The sequence below is a fragment of the Falco naumanni genome, chromosome 6, assembly GCF_017639655.2.
Source record: "Falco naumanni isolate bFalNau1 chromosome 6, bFalNau1.pat, whole genome shotgun sequence".
In the NCBI taxonomy this organism is placed as follows: Eukaryota; Metazoa; Chordata; class Aves; order Falconiformes; family Falconidae; genus Falco; species Falco naumanni.
In genome coordinates, this window is record NC_054059.1 from 37,829,413 (window position 1) to 37,843,633 (window position 14,221).

At 40.4% G+C, this 14,221-nt stretch overlaps 1 protein-coding gene across 2 annotated transcripts in view; it reads right to left on the bottom strand.

The window, feature by feature from the left end:
* Positions 1 to 7,058: 7,058 nt before the first annotated feature.
* Positions 7,059 to 14,221, bottom strand: part of LOC121090167 (sulfotransferase 6B1-like) — a 30,026-nt gene continuing 22,863 nt past the window's right edge. For both annotated transcript variants that reach the window (XR_005828473.1, XR_005828472.1), the window contains one exon: positions 7,059 to 7,630. The gene's annotated coding sequence lies outside the window, so the exon portion shown is untranslated. The remainder of the gene's footprint in view (positions 7,631 to 14,221) is intronic.

Sequence of the window (14,221 nt, forward strand, 5' to 3'; positions counted from 1 at the left end):
GCAGAGTTCCTGAGAAAACCCTGTTTGCCCCGTGTTTCAGTACACCAGTGCCTAATCCACACCATTAGGATGGCTCCAGAGAGCAAACTCATGCTGGTTTAACCCAGGAATATCCGCTATCCTTAAGTCATCTCTTGTGCCCCAACCATTACAAAACTTGCCCTGCCTCACTCCTACGCAGCTCTCAGCTATCGCTTTTTTGAGGCTGTGCCTTCCTCTGGCTGGGAGGCAGGAACTGGCTTTTCTATTCGAGATGCCTCACCGCTGCAGGTGCCATTACAAATATTTTATTAGTTTGTTTTCAGAAACCTGGAGAGCAATAGAACCTGAGGTAGAATGGAACAGTGCTTTGCAAAGGCTCTGGAAGGTATGTCCAACTTGGCACTGAGCTTAGCCATCCCAGCTGGCAGGAGAGCAGCAAGTCCTCTCTGTCAAAGATGAAATCTGTATGTCTGCCAGCTATCTGTAATTACAGGCCCCAAAGAGTGTCTGCTCCAGTGTAACTAGAGATCTATGGGCTTTGGCATTTCATGTATCAATTACCACTTAGTGCTACATCACTAAGGCCAAAACGGGAATTTCCTTTGTGGGGAGACCTCCTTTATTAATAAAATATGAATCACATTCATTCTCCAACATCACTCTCAGCTAGCTAATTTCTTTTCTGTCCCCAAAGCAGAGCTCCAGTCAAATGCTCCTAGGGAATATCCCTTCTCTCTTGCTTGTCTCTTTGCCTGTGTTTAATTCTGCATCAGTATGCACAGTCATCCTTTTTCTCTCTGCAGCTAATTCCTACTCCCAAACAATAAAGCTCCTTTCTGGACAACCTCTGAGGATCACTATGGGTTGAATCAAGGTTCAGACCTCTGGGCTTTGCCATGCCTCCCTGTGACGAAGAGTACTTCACAGTCACAGCTGACCATATAGTAGCACCCATTGCATGGGGTGGTGAGGTGTAAGGGGGTTCCTGACTCCTGACTGGCTGGAGTCAGGAGTTAGGAAGCATATCACTAGCTTTAGGCTGAACCTGAACCAGTATAAAATGTTCAAAAACTGTTAAAGAAGATGTTAAACACTCAGATGGCTGGCCAAGGCTGGATGCTGTCTTGTCTGCACCATACAGCAGATGGCAACAGAAACAGCTTTAAACTGAAGTGTTGGTGACATAAATGTACAGGTTGTGTCTGAAAATTGATTCACCAGGTATTACGGGAGAACTCTGACTTCCATGCGCCCTTAGGAAAGAGCCCTCGGAGGCTCAGATGCTTGTGTAATGCAGATTCATGCATTCACCTTTCTCCATTCCTGCTATCAGGTATGGATCCTCTGCTGGAAGACAGGTCTTTTCCTGCCTGTGACTAAAATGTTATCACAGGACATTAAGAGAGTGGAAGATTATGAAGAACATTTTGCCAGGAGCCTTCTGGCCCCCAGAAGGAAACAGTGAATCCTGGAGAGGTGTTCAGCCTCACTAGGGGCTTACACAATCCCATTGGAGCAGTGACTACCACAGACACTGAGAATATGTTTAATTTGTTACCTTGTGGGTGGAAACACTTGTGTAATGAAGAATTTCTGGAAGGTGAAGGAGAAAGCAATACAGCAGCTGTTACAAAACCATCTGGCTGCCCTTATCCTTGCATACACAGGGGCATTTTCTCAGCTCCTGTTCTTTAACTTTTCTCTCAAGATGAAGCCAAAGGAGAGCAAAGTGAAAAAAACAAGTAAGAGGAGAGCCGAGAGTGAGCATATGTTCTTTCCCCAGATATCACCAATGACACGATACTGAAACTGTTCAACAAGCAGCAGACTGCCTTTGGCCTCAGTTCTGAAGCTGGAACACCCCATGGCTGGTGAGCTGTGAGCTCCAGCCACAGCCTTCCCTGCTGTCGGTACATGCAGCATGGGTTTCACCTCTTTGGTGTCTCTGTGTCTGGTGATGCAGCTGGTCTCCCGCCGCAGCTCTTCGGTGCCTCCACTTGAGCCTCTCTCCAGTACCTGGGTAGTGACATTCGCAGGGCATTTAGGACCACAGTCTCTCCAAGCCTCTAGCACTCTGTCAGCTTGGACTGGAGCTAGCCAGCAGGGATCAGAGAGATTGAAAGGGCTGAGAAATACAGTGATATTATATAAATCTTGTTTCCTTGTGAACTTCAAAAAAATTATATTCAAATAAGCCAAAAGTATGGAGAAACAGCCTTCATGTGTTTGCCACTTGCCAGTTAGAAACCTCTATGTGCAGTGATTTATAGTTTACTGCTAACCACACTCTCATTGAAACTTGAAATTGTTTCACACCAGAAGGTTTTCACAGATTTTGAAAACATTTGGTTTTGGTCTGATGGGACTTCTGAATCTTTTTGGGGGTTGTTGGCTTTGTTTTTTGTTCCTTTGGTTTAGAATTGCAAGCTCCATCGCTTCCTTTAACCTCCCTCACCACTTCTCATTATTTGCAAAAATATGAATATTATTTTCCATGCTTCTAAACTTTTTTTTTTTCTTTTTATGAACGGTAATCAAAAGGAATTTCTCTGGCCTTTGAGGAGTCAGCCTAGGTGGGTTTCTGGTCTCTATACTGGAGCCTGAGGTCCACAGCTAATTTTGAACCATTGAAAATTAGAAGGAAAGTGCAGCTAAAATTTCAGTTGGTTTGGTTTTTGAGCAATCACAGACAGGATCAAAAACCTACTAAGGCAATTCTTTTACTTCTTTTGACCATTCAAAGAAGGCAAACTTCTTCTTACCTTGTTCACTCATTATCTTCAGTGTCTATCCATGAGATTACCTATGTGGATTTGTCCCAAAAAAGGAAAGCTTCAGAAAGCTTATGTTAACACCTGAAAATATAGCAGGAAATAGAGTTGTAAGCATTTATACAATTTTATTTGGATTATGCATTGCAAATCAAAGCAATTTGTGCCTTGATGGGTTTTTTGTTAGGATATGTCTATATGTAAAAATCATAGTATATGGCTTAATGCAATTATCTTTTGACTATTAAACCCCTGCTCCTAAAACTCCTGAGCCAAAACAATGCCACAAGAAAATAATTTTTACTATGAAAGCAGAGTTATCTTTTTAAAGGTTGAAGATAAACACCAAACATAACATGAAAGAAGCTTTCTTTCAGGAAAGGTTAATCACGACTAGTTTCATCACTGGAATAAGTATTTTCTTGTTACTACTATAAAATAGAAAACCATTTCATTTTTTACAGTATTTGTAGCCCCATCACTCACTTATGATAATCTTTGAGAAAGCTTCTGCTGGAAAGAGCTGGCAAAAATTCTTATAAGTATTTTATTCTTAGAAGTATAAACATACATTTTATATATATACACACACACATATATAAAAACATATTTTCTATAATATGTATATACATATCTATAAACATATATTTTCTATAAAATACATCTCATCTTCAATGATAAAACTAACAAGCATGACTGTTTTGAAAGGACTTTTTTTTCTTTTTTGTTTCAAAACAAGAATCCCTCAGGAAATTTCAGTGGAGTTGAAAAATTCCCAGCAAAATGTTTGATTTGGTCAAAAAGCCTCTTCAAGATTAGATTAAAGAATTTCAAGCAGTTCTACTGTAGGCTTTAAATTGTGCCTTTAATCCAATAAAAACTTCATTTAATGAAAGCCATCTGCAAGTCATATCATTGTTACTCCTCACCCCATTTTTATTGCTGCTTGAAGCATCTTTGTATTGGCAGTTTCTATCAGTGGCCACTGGCTTCCAGCAGAAGCCTAGTAGTTAAAACATCAGTCCTGCAATTAAGATTTTCTACTTCTTGCTGCCTTTTACACTGGCTTGTGATCACTGTACAGCTCATTTTGCCCATCTGATAAGAGGATACTGTATCTGCCTGCCAGGTGTGTTGTAGGGACACAGCACTTAATGTTTGCAAAGAGCTGCTGTGGTACTTGAATAGAAATCCTGTAGAAGGGCAAAGTTTCATAATCGAGTTGCAGCAGAGACATATATAACTGTCCTTGATGCTTCTCCGGCCTAAAAAGTTTTGCTCAGGATGCAGTGAAATGAAATGCTGGCTAAACTAATTTAAGAAATCCCAGCCTTTTTTCCTACCCCTGTGCTATGTCTCACAACCCACTTGCTTGTGCTAGGATCTGTCGATGGGGCCACACTGTACTTATCAGTACGTTGACCTGAATGAGAAATTATCTTGGTGAAGGGAGACTTATTTTAACTAGATAAGTTTCCTGATCTGCTTTCAGCGTCTCCCAGAAAACTTCAGAGTGGAACAACTGACAGGGCAGTGCACTGCAGTACACAGGCCGAGGCAAACAGATGGGACAGGCAGGAGTCCTTAACCTGATGTCAGCAGCAAAACCCCTCACTGACCTGGACCTCAGAGAGCCCCCTCTCTGTGCTCAGTGCTGCAGAGTAGTACCTCCCTGCACACCACCACGTTGCAAAATATGCACAAAAGATGGTAAAAAGGAATCATAGTGATTCCCTCTGCAGAGCTAGGGACCCAGTGGCACTGAAAGTAAACGACTCACCAGCAGTGACTCAGACAGCAGTAAGAGAGCAAACCTGAGTGCAAGTGCCCTGCATCTTGATTAGAAAGCCCATTATTCTTCCCATCCTGCAGTATGCATTTTAGATGCTTTTCCAACCTTTTTCACTCTTTCCACATCTAAAACATAGCTTTGGCTCCATTCTGATTGAAATTTCCTGTGACTGAGATGCTGCAGGTGCCCTAAAGAAGATTCGGGAGCAAGCCGTAATTTTACAGAGGTTGAGGACTCATGTGTGGCACAGGAGTATGAAATTAAAGCAGGGCAGTTTGCTTGGAAAAGAATTTCTTTTTGTGTGCACTTAAGCTCCCACAAAGAAAAGAAGGAGCCTTTGAAATAATTATCTCCATATATGTTGCCATTATTAAAAAATGTTTGCATTAAGAACAAACTATGAGAACAGTCGAGAGTAGACTGCTGGTGAAAATGTCATTACTGTGTCAGCCTTGTGAAGGGAGCTCCAGATATGTCCCTGAGGGTCTCTCTGGAGGAGTAAGGATCTGGGCTCTGCACCTGTCTATCACAGGACATTTTAAAGATACTCTTCCAAACATTTAGAAAATCTTTTCATGTTGCTGGACACCTGAAGGAATGGATCTCATCTTTAGATTTCCTGTTTCAATTTTTCTGATTGCTACTTTTGAATATATATATTTATTTTATTTTCTTCAAATTCAGCTAGATGCCTACATTTCTGAAGAGGTGAATCTAGGGTCACTTTTGTGTGTTTTAGTGGTTATGCATAGTTATCTACTTCTCAGCAGCACTTTCCAAGAGTTTTTGAAGCAGAGGAAAGCTCATACAGCAGGAGCATGAGGCAGTTCTCTTTTTCCTTATCATCCATTACGTGAAAAAAAAACAAAAAACAAACCCCAAAAAGACCCAAAGAGACAAATGCCAAATTCTTCATCATCACTACAATATGCCGTTGACCAGGACGTGTATTCTTCTTGGGAAGGGGAGTGCTTTCCCCCGACATCAAAATGACAGCTCTAATTACCCCATGCATTTGTGATTTGCTTTGGAAACTTATTTTGACACATGTAGAGCCAGAAATTAGAATAGCTTAAGGGAAAAAGGAAACCTGTCACAGATGTGAGTGGCAGAGCAAGAACAAAAGATTGTGAGTTTCCTCTTCGCCACCACAGATCTCCGAGTTGCCATCTTTTTTTCATAGCAAACTAGGAAATAAAAATTCCTGGAAGAGAAGCTTTGTCTTATCAAGTGTGATAACATCTGACAAACTGCACAGATCTTCCCCTCTCCCTTCCCCTCTCTTTTGCTAAGGTTGGGGCTAGGCCAACGACAGAGTAGCAGGTCAGTGACCTATTAGCCTCTGCCGTCATTTTACCCCAGGCCCTGAATGATGTCTGCAGACAGGGCCATTGGGAAGGAGAGGCAATAAGGTCACCACCTCCCCATTTCCTTTTCATTGCTATCTCTGCAGCAGCAGCTTCTCCAGGCTTGACTTCTCCATGAGTAATTGATGTGTTGAAAGTTAAGCATGTGCTGAAGTGCTTTGCTGGCATGGGGCCAGCATGTGCAGCACCTGGAAAGGTCTTGTCCCGGGTAAAGGACTACAGGGGCTCAAAGCAGCTGGCCATATCTCTCCATGAAGCTGCTGAGAAGGTGGGCTTCAAATCCACCATTTACCTTGGGCTTCTCCCTGCCAGCCCAGCCCAAGGAACTGTATGCTACCCACGCAAAACCTGCAGAAATCCAACCACTTTTAAAATGTAACTTGATAGCTGATTTTCTCTCTGATTGAATACAGAAATGACATATTTATCACGATCTGCATATGTCTAGTTGTGTCTCACCACTCCTGTTGCCCCTTTCTCCTTTGAATCCATTGATCAATTTGGTAGAGGAATAGCAGTCTCTGGGAAAATTAAGATCCTACATATTTCATTAAAGTAAGTGGCCAGAAATAAATGCCAAGACAAAGAAAGAGTCAAGGAATCATTCAAATGCTGAAATATCAGAATCATCTTCAACAATACAACATGTTACTGGGGAGCCAGGCAGTATTATCCTTAGTGCTTCCAAAACAATTTCTAGGTCCTGTGTGCCTTTAATCAGAGTGCATCATATATTGAGCTGGCTCTTAGAGCTGGGACTTCTGGGAAAGAAAACTAAGAAAATGGTACCTCCTGAATTCCCCAAGCCTCCCAATAAAGCGGAAATGTACCTCTGGTATTAATAAGCAAAGCAAAACAAAGAGGGGAAAAACTGTATAAATTCTTTCTGCTTGACCAGCCCTCAGCATTATTGCACAAACCAGGGTAGTCCTTTGCATTATGCTAATTGAACAGCTTTTCTGAGTTTGAGTAAGGATTATATACATATTTTGTGTTAAGGAAACAAACCAACTGAAGGATTCCTTTAAGAACTTACTTAAAAAATTGAACATACCCTAAGTGATTCGTTTGAGTGCTCTTCTAGTAGGCTGAAAACACCAAAATGAGTAACAGAAAGACTGAAATTACTTCTACTGTAAAGCAAACTTGAAAACAGCTTCATTGATCTTTTAATTATGGAAATTGCTATGCAATATAAAATCCTTGATGGTCTTGGGGGAAAAAAGAAAAGAAAAAAAAAAGGAGTATTTTAAACCTTTTTGAACAGCTCAAAATGCAAACTCAAAGCCAGAGTTACTATAAGTTGACAGTCAAGTACTTACATGGTTGTCCTGTTGTCCCTTGTTAGAGAAAGACATTTGGACAGTTTTGCTCACCTTACCACTTCAGCTTTCTGGGGAAGTACAGTAACCTTTAATAGTGTAAGCGGTGAAAGAAGCATCTCAAAGAGGCTTTGGCAATTTCAAGATATGGAATAGTGAGATTTGATGCCTTTGCTGTCTCACATGGAGCAGTGCGTTGTTAGAGCCACCCTTCCTGTTACAGCCAACAGCAGCATCCCCTTGTTTAGATACATGTCTATGAAAGGCCAAGTGCAAGACTTTGGAGGTCTTGCTCCTGCAGACACCAAGTGCAGTCCAAGAGCCAGTACTGTTCTTCAGCAACTTCTGTGTAACGTTATCTGTACCAAACAACAGGGATTTGCTCAACCACTTCATCTGTAGAGTAAAAAGACAGGAGTGAAAAGCTTCCATTTTCTAAGGTTTGCCAAGCACAAAGCATGCTTAAAATATATTGTAACCTGTAGCTATTGATTTTACCTTTAATTGTAGGTGGACTGCAATGAGCACCTACTTCTCTTGCTCTTAAAAGGGAGGCAGAAGTAGAAGCAAACAACAGCATTTTCATTTGATGTTACTTTTAAATTCCATGTCTATATAGGTAAGTCAGATTCAGACTGTGGTTTCATGGCTAAGGCCAAGGGAGCCAGGGCTCTAAGGTAGATACGAACTCAATCCAAAGCCCACTGAAGTCAACGGCAGCATGTTCACTGCCCATGGTGAGTTGCAGATCATGTTGCATAGCTGTAAATACCAAGATTCACTTGAGGATGAAATATGAATATTCATGTGAAGTTAGTAAGTGCAAAAGGAGAAGGTGAAACTAAATGACATCATTACCTCATGAAATATTAACACAGACTTGCGTTTCTTAAAGCAATGGGTTTTTTCTAATTTTTTCCTCTGCATTGTGCCACCCTGCAGAGCACACATGGCCCACTGCCACAATTGTGTGTCTTAAGCCTCTGGTACCACTCACTGACTGATAAAGAGGTCAGAGGGGGAGTCTGGGTGATGATAGTGGAGAGAAATGTTCCAGAAGAAGTCTTACAAAGGGCTGTGAACTGTGGAAATTCACTCTCTCACTGTCACCAGCTATTAGCAGGGCCATTAATAACAGGACATCCAATGTATAGGTGCATTAGCTCTTGTCATGCTCAAGTAAAGACCTTCTACAGGTAGGAGTGATGGGTGTCTTTATACTAAAGAATAGCAATAGCCCTGGGCTATCTTCCCTCTTCCCTTCACTCTGACTTGCAGAGGGAAAAGAGATAGATCACACACACTTTTCTGAAGCAAACTTTCCTGAGAAGTTTTTTAACTCTTTTGTGCAACAGTCTTCTATGTTGTTTATGGCAAGTGCTGTACCCAGTGGTTTTAACACTCCTACTTTCAATGTTAACAATACTAAACGTTCTCCATTTAGGAATTTCTAAATGTTCACTGTTGGGTTACTTTGGTTTGAAACTGAGACTTTTGATACCATTTCTATTCTCGATTGGGTGGTTTGTGTCCCCAAAGAAACTGTATCACTTGCACTTGCACGTACAGTGGACACTTCTCAACATCATGGTGATGTTTCAGCCTAAGACTTGCAAATAAGACAATTTCAAGTTTCACAGCAGAGCACCGACTTTTGAAATTTTAAAGCTTAAATTTTGTGAACTGCCAACACTACAATAGTCTTCTATGGGTTGACTTGAATAGAAAATTGCTGAGAAATTCAAGTGACCCTTTAAAATGTATTTTTCTTCATTATTTATTTTGGTTCATAATTCCATGTGTATTCTGTTCATAGATGATAGTACATTCTCTAACCAAAGTAAGTATTTTTTAATTATCATTATAATTCTTTCTTTTGATAGCTTTTAAAGTTTTCTGATGAGAAGTGTGTTTTTCTTGTAAGAGAAAACTGTCCTTTGGCCTCTAGAAAGAAAAAGAAATAAGCAAATTGGAATGAGGCAATGATAAAATGCAAATTTGTGGTTAAAATACAGAGACGTTTGGCATATTTCTTTGCACATCTAGTGAACTCAGCAGAAAACCAATCAGTCTTTTAAAAAAAAAACCATGGCATTCCTATTTCTGTCCTACAGATTCTAGTGCTGATAACCTGAGCTGAAATATGAAGCTCCAATGAAATCTGTAAGGATAAATCACATTTCTGTGAGCAACTAAAATGAGATTTTGCTCTTTGTGGGCATATACAAATTTATGAATCCATTTAACACTCCAGAAGATCAGAACTGAAAAAATAATCCAAGAATCTTCTATAAGTGCAAGGAAATATGTATGCTTATGCCATTGTCTATTTTCCTTCAACATTTCAATCTCTCCTTAAACACTGAAGTGATTGTATTTCACTGGCACGAATGCCCAAAGAAAAGGATTTAGTATCTCCCATAAGACTATTACAAAAAATGCACATGCAACAATTCTTGCAGGAAATGCTTTCCTGTTTATCAAACCCAGATAACAGAAATGAGATCATACAATGCCACAAGCCTGTCACAACCAGGCTCAAATTTTGAAGATAGAAAATTTATGGAATACAAATTTTGAAGAAAGTATATGCAGGGGAGAGTATCGGTGTGAAAACTTTTAGGGTTTTGTGGATTGACTGAGAATTGGAGATGATGTCCACAGCAGTAAATACTTTATATCTCGAATTGTTAGCATGCGTCTGAAAACACAGAGTGATAGAAGAAATACTTAACAGGAATATTTTCAGAGCCTTTCCATAACATGTGCACATGCATGCCTGGAGCACATGTGCAAACTTATTGTCACTGTACTGTTAGTCTGTCATAAACACTGGGAATATCCTGTTTGGCCATGGCAGAGGTATGGGGTTGGTGCACACTCTGGACCTCTCCCTGCAGCACCCATCACAAAGCACCATGGAAAGACAAGGCAGCAAGTTGAATCTGTATGACTAGAAGTAGAGGAAGCCTTATGGCACAGCATGTATAACAAATAAAGGTTTTGTGTCTTTTAGGGAGGACTAGAATTTCATTAATAAGGGGTTGCTGGGAGGTAAACACTTCCTGTCATATTTTCATTAGATAATCTTATTTGGACTTTCTTTCTTGACCAAACACCCCAGAAGAAACCTTCTATGTGTTGTTTAAAATAGATCCAAATAAGCAAGGCAAAGATAGAGGTCTGACCTGAGGGGTAGAAAAAAAAAAGAGACAGGGATGCATCCGGAAGGAGATGCCTTCTGCTAGGAAGTCAGTGGAAAGGTGGTACAGGTATGTGCTTGTGCCTACTCTTATTGGAGCTCATTGGGCTCTCTAGCACCAATCCATTATGGAAAGCCACAGAGAAGAATGTGCTGAGACTGCAATTTCATTTCCTCTGAATTTTAGCTCAAGCAGATAATACTGATGACAGTGTCCTTTTTTTCTTGGGAAAGTTAGCATAGCTAACTGTTCATTTCTTCTTTCAGACAAGCAGCCATTACAGAACCACGTCTGTCTCACTCTGCTTGACCTAGATCTTCCTGTCCTAGCTGCTGTGCTGTGTGTTGTTGAAAAGGCATAGGTTAAATACTCTACCGTGTATAGTCCATGATAGTGCTCAAGTGACTGCTTGTTAAGGGCTAGAAAGAGACTGTACATCTGGATTGCCACTTTATAGACAAAATCAAGCTCCCAGATTTTGATTTGTCATATGATTTTCCTACCTAATAAGAGAGAGCTCTGCCATGCTCCCAGCTAGAGGAAAGAAGGCAAATATTTTCCCTTTTATCCTGAAAAAGAAGTAGGCAGTGTCTTTCCACATGCTCTCTGTAACCTTTGCGGTTCACCTTTTGGTCCTTAAGTTTATTATAAAAGCTCAATTCCTCTTACAAAATCATGCTCTTATGTCTTCTGTTTGTCTGGGCCTGTGTAATGTCAGGTCATTTGACATGACTTTCAGGCTGGCCAGGGTGAAATTAAATCACAACTTTCTAAAGCTATTAGCTCAGGCTCTCTGGCTTGTATAGCTCCCATTAACTAACTGTTTTTTGTGAGGCTGCCTGTCCAGTACCAGTGGCTGGGGAAAATTAAAACAGAGTAACAGTAAGTCCTGTGGTTGTGGAATGACATCACATGTGTTTGGTGTCATGCTGGGCATGTTGAGTGGCAGTTTGTTTCCCTTTGAGTGCCTTCTTTGGCAGTCATGATGTGCTGATGTGCTGTTGGAAACAGTTGTTCAAGAAAAGTCTGTGGAGTGATATTAATGAGTGATTCAACAAGTCTCAGATATTTACTGAACTGGCCCTGGTGAAGGAGAGCTTATGTCTAAGTAGAGGAGAAAAATGAGGAACGCACATGAAGTTTATGGAAAAGACATAAACTTGACCAGATAAAAGAAAATAAGCTGAGAAGAGGGGAAATACAGGACAGAAATCAGAAGAAAAGCGAATGATGGGACGGTACCAAACATACCAAGAGCACGAGGATTGACATCAAAACAGTAGACTTTGCTATCACTGAGTTAGAAGAAAGCAGCATGCCCTTACTCTGTAGTAATGATGTCAGAAGGAGAATTGAGCAAAATGTTCTGTTTCAGGTTGTTCATGAGGCATTTGTCTTACTCAGGGAAATGGTCCCTGAATGTGGCCCCTGAATTAATATAGCACAACCAGTTATCAAAAACATTATTTTAAACTAAATTCATGTTAACTATATGATCTTTGCTCTCAGTAATTATGTACAGGGTTGTTAAACCCTAAAAAATGCCAACAACCCAAAACTCTCCGGTTTACCTCAGCTCACCTTTAAATCAATTTTTTTACATCAGAAAGGAAAACACATCGTCTGATATTAGCTGTGTGGTCACACATGTTGTTATTCACAATTTATAAATAATTACCTGTCATCTGCCAGCTTACCTCAGTTATGGTCTGGACACCTACAGAGTTGATAGATTGTCCTGTTGGCAGCCCATGTGGCATGTAAGTGCCTCTCAGGCTTGACTGAGGAGATCTGCATTTATCAGTCTGCAGCTCTTTAACCTGCTGACACCCATTCCTAACAGGATAATTTTGCACTTGAAGTAACTGGGTGAAAATAGATGAAGCTTCTAAACTAAGCTAGAGCAAATTCAGTAGGCCACCATGAGGTCACATTCTTTTCTTAGAGTGCTTTGATCCTACTACCATGTCTTTGAATTCACTGTTTTTTCTTCTCTGCAAAGGTGTAAACCAGAATGACAAGTTCTCTGTCTTTTCTCTGTAGCATATTTCATGAGACTAGGAATTAGGAATGGAAAAGATTTTATGGATCATAGCATGGCTGAGGTGGGAAGAGAACCTTTAGATGTCTCTAGTTCAGCCCCTCTACTCCAAGCAGGGTCAAGAGCAGCTCACTCAGGGCCTTGAATCTGTATTCTTCCCTTGCAACTGCAAAAGCAACAGTGTTATCCTTTGAGCTTCACCCCTGCAAAGAACCTCTGCGGGTGCATAATCACCCACCTGTTTCAGTGGAAAGTCCTCCTGTTAGAGGGTGATTGCAGAACTCAGCCTTGAGCCCACTGCTGGGAGAAGGCATGGCAGATACCAAACTACCTCCCGACCCCCTCTTTCTTTGCAGGAGGTCAGCAGGGATATTCTTTTACCTGTTATTTTTAGCAGAGGTATTTCAGCATGTAACTGCCTCCTACCTACCCACCAGGAGGACGTCTGCCTACCTGTGATTTTCATTTCTGCCATTGGTCTGCCTGTATCCCATCTTGTTGATTTTTTGGCCAGGATGCATGTCTCATGTTTGCTCAGGCCCTTGTCTAGGACATGGTGGTGAACACATCTAGTTTATCCTGGAGGGGACTCTGAGCAGAGCTGACACAGATTAATAAACTGTCTGTTTTATTTGAAAATTTCTAATGGTAGCCAGAAGCTGTCTGGACACAATTAATAAATAAAAAAGTAAATAAAAAGCCACTACACTTCATTTGAACTTAATTGGCATAGGAAGAACTCACAAGGGAGCTATGTAAGGTTTTATGGGGAGTTATTTTGACAGAAGCCGTCATTTGTTACAAGACAGAAAAAAAAAAAGAAAGAAAAACCCATTGCCAGAACTTTGTTTTTCATTCACACTGCTCTTCTACATTACAAATCAGCAAATGATGAAATCCAGACATGAAGAAATACAAGGATTCATTGGCTCTGGGTATAAATTTGTATTTCTTACTTATTGCTCTCGTTTTTTGAACTCACAACATCTGCCATTATTTCAGAACACATTTAAATTGGAAGAGTAGAGGAGATAAAGGTATTTAGGGTGTAGAGGGAAAGAAATAGGGAGAAAAGGTTAAAAAGTGTAAGAAAGATGAGTTAACAAGGAAATTAGAGGTTTTGGAGGGGTATGCATGTTTCCCATAGGCTTCTTTCTATTTTAGTATGCCCTGTACTTACATATTGGTGTTTCCTAATTATTTGTGCCCCACTTGTCTTAAATTGTGTTATATCAGTTATGTAAAATTGCTGTTAATTAGGGAAATAACATTGAGTAGTTTCAGTACAGAAGCCCTTTTCAAGATGGGAGTCTTCAGCTGAAACAAGATGAGGGCTCTATCACTGCGTGCTAAAAAAGATGATCCTTAGATCATTAGGAATCTATCCATTAGATCCTTAGGAATAGACTGCAATTTATCATACAAATGATCTGTTTTCCTTCTGAATAAAAGATGCTGTCCACATAAAATTTGTATTATATATGTTTATACTTATACCTGTATTTATAACATGGTTGTCTTCTTCTATTTCTCTGCCACCACCAAAACCTACTTTTTCTCAAATACAAAAACAAAAATTACTTTTTCCCCAGCAGTTGCTGGGGCCCTTGAGGCGCTGCATTTTCCTTGGACAGCAGTGACATCTGGTGCTCACAGCCTTAGAGCAGGAACAGCCTGTGCTTCTCACTTGTCAGGTTTTGAGCATTTCCTTGTTATTATGCAATGGAAAACAGTGCCAAGATC